Source organism: Gymnoscopelus braueri (genome assembly GCF_963280865.1).
Source record: "Gymnoscopelus braueri genome assembly, chromosome: 18".
Classification (NCBI taxonomy): domain Eukaryota; kingdom Metazoa; phylum Chordata; class Actinopteri; order Myctophiformes; family Myctophidae; genus Gymnoscopelus; species Gymnoscopelus braueri.
This window is the reverse complement of record NC_137618.1, coordinates 36,849,267-36,856,467: the sequence shown is the minus strand read 5'-3', so window position 1 is coordinate 36,856,467 and position 7,201 is coordinate 36,849,267.

Sequence of the window (7,201 nt, the reverse complement as noted above, 5' to 3'; positions counted from 1 at the left end):
GGAGAGGAGAGGAGAGGAGAGGAGAGGAGAGGAGAGGAGAGGAGAGGAGAGGAGAGGAGAGGAGAGGAGAGGGATGGGAGAGGAGAGGAGAGGAGAGGAGAGGAGAGGAGAGGAGAGGAGAGGAGAGGAGAGGAGAGGAGAGGAGAGGAGAGGAGAGGAGAGGAGAGGGATGGGATGGGATGGGATGGGATGGGATGGGATGGGATGGGATGGGAGAGGAGAGGAGAGGAGAGGAGAGGAGAGGAGAGGGATGGGAGAGGAGAGGAGAGGAGAGGAGAGGAGAGGAGAGGAGAGGAGAGGAGAGGAGAGGAGAGGAGAGGAGAGGAGAGGGATGGGAGAGGAGAGGAGAGGAGAGGGATGGGAGAGGAGAGGAGAGGAGAGGAGAGGAGAGGAGAGGAGAGGAGAGGAGAGGACAAGCGTGCAAATAGGCAGAACCACACATAACCTTCATACACGTGCAGAAAACGCACGCACGTCACCTGTTAGACGCTCATTTGTAAGCACACCCACAGAAATATTCAGTCTGACAGAGACACACACACACACACACACACACACACACACACACACACACACACACACACACACACGCGCACGCACGCACACACGCACGCGCATGCACACACTATTACAGCTGGACAAGCACCCCATTGCAAAACACACACACTGACACGTGCACAGTGAGAGAGCTGGGCTACAGAGTGACCTCACATCTCTTAAAGACCAGCACAGGAGAATCTGTCCCCATTCTACTCTGCTTTGCCCAGGAGCAGCTCTCTCCCTCAGGCACTCATACTCTCTCTCTCTCTCTCTGTGTGTGTGTGTGTGTGTGTGTGTGTGTGTGTGTGTGTGTGTGTGTGTGTGTGTGTGTGTGTGTGTGTGTGTGTGTGTGTGTGTGTGTGTGTGTGTGTGTGTGTGTGTGTGTGTGTGTGTGTGTGTGTGTGTGTGTGTGTGTGTGTGTGTGTGTGGTTGTGTGTGCATGATAATGCAGTGGGTCTGCAGTCGCTACTATAACCGTGTTTGGGAACACTCGTCACGTCAGCACTGGCTGCCGCAGCACTCAGGACTTTCTATTCCTTCTCCCTATACTACTACCATCCATCCATCCATCCATCATCCACCTGTCTGTCTGTCTGTCTGTCTGTCTGTCTGTCCGTCCATCCTTCCATCCATATGTCCATCCATCCATCACCCATGTCTTTATCCAACTGTCTGCTCTATTTCCAAACTTTCAGCACTGTCTTTCAGCCACTTCCTTTGCAACAGGTTGCCTCGGTAGTTACAGTAGCTATTTGCTTTAAACGTCCAGAGTAGCAGCAGCACACATTCGGTAACCACTTAAGCCCTACACATACTTTGTTGTTGTATGACAAATAGCTTGTATAATTGCTATTTTTGATATTTCCGAAATGCATGTATATCTAATTTCTTTTTTAATGTTTGACAATTTGAACAAAGTATGCCAGGGTTAATGTGGTTAATAGTATTCTAACTTTACACCTTTTCGTAAGACCGTCTCGCTCGCTTTTCACTTGAAAATGTGTTTTTTTTTTCGGTGAGTGACTCACCGCAAGCCACTGGATTTTTTGTGTTTTATCCTTTTGATAATGGTGTATACATTTTACATATGTTTTTGTTATCAATAAAGATGTCAAAGTCAAAGGCTATTAATTTACTAAAGATATACATTTGTCTATTTTTCCTAATCTCTTAGTGGCCTATCTCTCCAGTTATCTCTCCAGTTATCTCTCCTATCTATCTATATCTGCCCATCTCCCATCAGGTTCATTCATCCACCCCACACACCACCCATGCATTTATGCATATTATTTCATTTGTTCTATCAGTCAACCTCTCGGCCAAGCTCCCCATCTCTTTATTCGTCTTCCCATCATTTCTCTCTCTCCTCTAGCACATTTCCCTCCATCTGTCCATTGCTCTACCTCGCCATCTCTGAGCAGCCTCTCTGTTCATCCATTGCTTCCCCCCCACTCTTTAAACATTCATTTAGTCAGTGTCATTAACACTTTCCCACTCTCTCTCACCCTCACACACGCATGCATGCATGCACACACGCATGCATGCACACACGCACGCACACACACTCACGCACGCACGCATGCACGCATGCAAGCACACTAAATCTTTCAACTAACACCTGATTCGGATGCTATCAATGCATTGAATGGGACATTATCACCTTTTATTAGCTATCTCGCACCTCTGTGACAACATTCCCTCCTATGAGCTATTATAGAAAAATTTACGTGTAGACAACAAAGCTTTGCAAGTATTAGTTAGGACATTCTATTTGAAATACATTAATTTATGAACCCTAATCATTCGTCAAGCCTGACTTTAAAGGCGCATTATTTATGGGATACGCTGCCCCTACTGATAAACAAGCTGTTGTGTTTTAAAATAAACCAGCTCTCCCGCTCTCCTGTGGCTCCTTCCCCTGATCCCTTAGCCTATATTTTGTCTCTCAAACAAGAGAGACTAACAGCATATAAAAACCCCTAGAGACTGTGCTGATCATTACACCCAGCCCTGAATTTTGGAAAGGCCATGCTTGGGGTCAACAAAATCTGCAGGGATCATCCTGCAATCTGGTTACTGGATTATACTGTTTGCAAAGTTTACACTTTGGAAGAGGAATTGTCATGGGATCACTCAAATGGTTCGGGTTCATCGATGAATGCACTCAGCAAGTTTCAAGGCAATTTGCTTATTTGATTTTGACACATCTTGCCTACAGCTGCTGGTAGATTAAAGGCCATATAGTGGTCAGGTCACACAAATCGGTAGGGTTCATCCTCCTGCCAGTAGTTTTCAAGATATGTTGTATGTCATTTGGAACCCATGTTGGACGGTCCGACAGTGACATCCTTAGCTGCTGGCAGGGCAAAATATTTCACACACGTTCAACAGACTAAATTAGCCAAGGGTGAAACAATTCAAACAACTACTGCTACTACTTGCAGACTGTTTCAGTTTTGTTATCATGACAAGTGAGGAGGTGTTTTTTCTTTTTTAAAGAGCGAGGGAGGCGCTGAGGTATTTCAACAGCTCTGGTGGCAGCTCGGAGAGGACAGTCTACTCTGTTGTCTTAGAGTCTGGCCAGATTTTGACAACATGCTTTAGAAAGGAGGGGAAAACAACGGACATACTGGTCGTTGATATCTCAGTGAAACCTTCAAACTGCAGATATGAATTTCAGGCCCCATGACGTTCAGGATTATCGCAAAATGCAGCTTTAAGTCTCACCTTTAGTGCCAGTTCCGATTCACAACTCATAGTGCACACATACAGTACACACATTCATGCAGACACACTCACGCATTCACACATGCACATGTACTCACACAATGCAGACTCTGTCCCTGTCCCTCTCCCCCTCTTGATCTTTCACTCACACACACACACACACACACACACACACACACACACACACACACACACACACACACACACACACACACACACACACACACACACACACACACACACACACACACACACACACACACACACACACACACACACACACACACACACACACACCATGGTGACTTCTACTTCTACAAAGACTCTCCTCACATTCACTTATAGTTCCTGTTACATAGCACAAATGTACAAAAACACATCACATGTTTTCAGTTTACTGTTGTTTTTAGTTTTTCTCATGGAAAATAAGGGGCTTTATGATCAGCGTACTCCCAGTCAGCTTATTCCCAGTCATACAAGGGCAAAATACATTATGATGAAAACTAGCATTTGCAGAAAATTATAATATTACTGATTTCAGAAGGCTTTTAAAGCAATTTGCTGTATCACCATGAATACAGACACTGGCTATGGCTGCCATTTATTTACTGAGGGAAGTGCTCAAAGCAAAGATTATGAAAATAAGTGGGTATATACAATGCGGTAGTCCCAACAGTAACTGATCACATTTGCAGAAAATGGTACACAATAAAATCCTCAGACTTAATTTAACTCTCAGAGTGTAGAAAATGAAATATATTTTGTACACTCACCTCTTCAGGCTCCACCTTAGCTCGTAGCACTTGACCTAGCCTTGACAACCATGCAGTCTTATGCAAAGGTTAAATTGTAATTTAGATAGCATGTTATTTAGACAGATGCTAGGTTCATTTGTTTACCTGGCATCCTATCGTTTCAATGTGCAGATTGTTATTTATTATATTGTTTAGACTGATGCTAGGTTCTTGGTTTAGCCATTATCGTAGATTACTGTGGCACTACATTGTCTCTCTGCATTTGATGAAGTATGTGTTTACCTTGCTTACTGTAAGTCACTCTGGATAAAGAGCGTCTGCTAATTAAATGCCTAAATTGTAAATGTATCTTCTTGAGTGATTGCTAAAGCGTTTTGTAACACCGTTTCCAAAAATACAATATAAATAAAGGTTATAACTGTTATAGACCTGTAGTGAGTATAACTGTTGTGTTATATTGCACTGTACAGCATTACTGTATAAAACATTATGAGGCATTAGTAATAGCCAGAGGAAAGTGCAGAGAAGACGTACAGTAGCAGGGACATAAAAAAACAGATGTATGCCAATGTCAACCTAATTGTCTGAGGCAGACGATAAATTTTAATTAATCATGCCGCATCAGTGAGTCACTTTCTCTCCCCTCGTCCGCCCTCATACGCTCACATCTACATGCGTGCGTGTCTAATACTGCCGTCAACAGTATACACAAGAAAGGCCCTCGGGGTTTACCCTGGAGGTCTTTGTTGTGGTGCCCAGTGTTTCTGGGCAACGTAAAAATATAACCACTCATTAGCTTAACTGCAGCTGACAGATACTGGATGGTGAGATCATACTACCTCCAACACCGGGACAATGGAATTTGGACACATCACATCTGCCCCATTCAAAATACCCAGCAGACAATAATAGCCATATTATTGTATGTATCGTGAACCACACACTGAAGCAAACTAATAGCTTATAAAACACTTAAAGCCTATCCTTGGCCTCCTTTTTTCCCTCTACAACAAATCTCTGCCAATGACAGCGCATTATGAGCTTGTAGATCTGCTGTTTTCACCAAATGTTTGCTTATTTTTGTTGAATGTTTGTCTGAATTTGTGATGATTTTTTTATGCAAATGCTTATTGTACCACTTTGAGATTTACAGAAATGAAAGTGCTTTATAAATAAAATACATTCATGTGGTTAACACATACACCCATAAAACCTCTCTTAATTTTCTGATGTCACCCATGACCATTGTGTGTCCCCTTCCAGTGACTGTTCAAATTAATGGACCCAAAATGACTGTCTTATGTAGCCAGACGATCAGAAATTGCCGCCTACTGAAACGTCTGGGGAAATCTAAATTCAATAAATGGGCTTAAATGGTCTGGGGAAATCTAAATTCAATAAATGGGCTTGGACAATGGAGGAAACCACCGGTAACAAACCTACGCCCACTGCTCTGAAAACCAATGCTGATACCATTCTACAGTATATGAAGGACCACCCAAAGTCTTTGCACTGGTTCTGTTATTTTCATGTACTGAATTTAGATGTCACCAGACGTACTGTATCATCATTAAGGCGGAGATCTCCGATTGTCTGGCGATGCAATTACAAAATGGCAGGAATATTAAGCAACCCATGTGTGCCCTCACAGCAGATGCTGGTGTTGGCTATGAATCATAGCCAACACCAGCATCTGCTGTGAGGGAAGTTGCTGATACTCTGTGCGGCCGTGGTCCAGCTCGTTGCTGTTGGTGTATTTGAGCAGGTTGTGGGAGCGCACATAGTACGGCTGGCTGACTCGCTTAACTTGTGGAGTTTACAGGCCAGGCGCAGCATGCACTCCTGCACACTCCAACAATCTCTGATGCAAGGGAATTTCTCTTGCGTGACACTCTTGCGTGACACACCAGAACAAAAATTTCTGAGGGACCGAGGGCTGGAAATGGGATGTGGGAGGAAGGGGGGCGATAATGCAAAGAAAGTGAGGAAACGAGGAAATGGTGACATGCTAGACTAGAGGTTAACAGGCGTAAAGGCGAAGAAGTTGGAGACGAGAATCTTTTATGTTAACCGCTCCACAAAACAGATTGCAGTCCAAAGGATATGGATCTCACACCAGCGAGGATGAGTATTGATTGATATATAAGTATCCGACCTCAGGCAGTGGTCGAACTCTTTGAACCCTGAGATTTTTGAGCTGTACTAGAGTTTGTGGAAATAACATCCACACACGAGGTCGTGCTGCGCAGGCAAAAGCCAATAACCAAGAGGACTAGAAGATGATGTTATTACATGGTGGATATCCCTGGGTAATGGGATTAACAGTGGACCAGAAAGCTTTTACTGAACTTGTCATTTTTCTAATATTAGGGAGAGGGACACATAAAGAACACACATTAATTGAACATGTCACTCACTCAGAAGAGCCATTGCAAGTGGGAGTCGAGCGTCTGAATGACTTAAAGTGAAGGACCTTGGGCTCTAATCCTGGGACATCTGCAGAGTTGTTCCCAGCTGTGTCTTTGTTCTAAAGACAAACTCTGTGATTAACTCATTAACTGATTGGTTGATTGATGGGTGGATTGCAACCCTTCCACCCAACACTGACGATATGGAGTGCTTTAGATATAAACACATGCACAGTGATGTGTTTCTTTGTATGCATGTGTGTCTACATGTGTGTTAGATGTCAGATGAATAATTTCCAAAGTAGCCGCACATGACAAACGTTGTATCCCCTTGAATTTATTCTGTCGTTTTTCAATCTTGTGGGGTCCTACAGGCCGTAGTGGAAAGTAAATCAAGTACTGTAGTTCACCCCATGAACCCTAGCGTCCCTATTGTGGGGTGAACATTTGCCAAAAATAGCAGATCTACAAGCTCATAATGCGTCATGCTGCAACGTGTTGTGAGCTTGTAGATCGGCTATTTTCAGCAAAGATATTTGGTGGAGAGGGAAAAAAAGAACGGACCAAGTATAGAGCCCAGGGGAAACAAAGTTTATAGAGTTAAAGTAGTTATGTCTTACTCAGGTAACATTTTAATCATTCATAACAGAGTAAAAGAGTATTTCTACATTATGGTATCGCAAAAGAGTACGGGTAAAATATTATTGCTTCGCAGAAGTTTCCACCATTCTCTTCCAACTTCTTCCAGTCTTCTTTTGTTCTCACAATGCT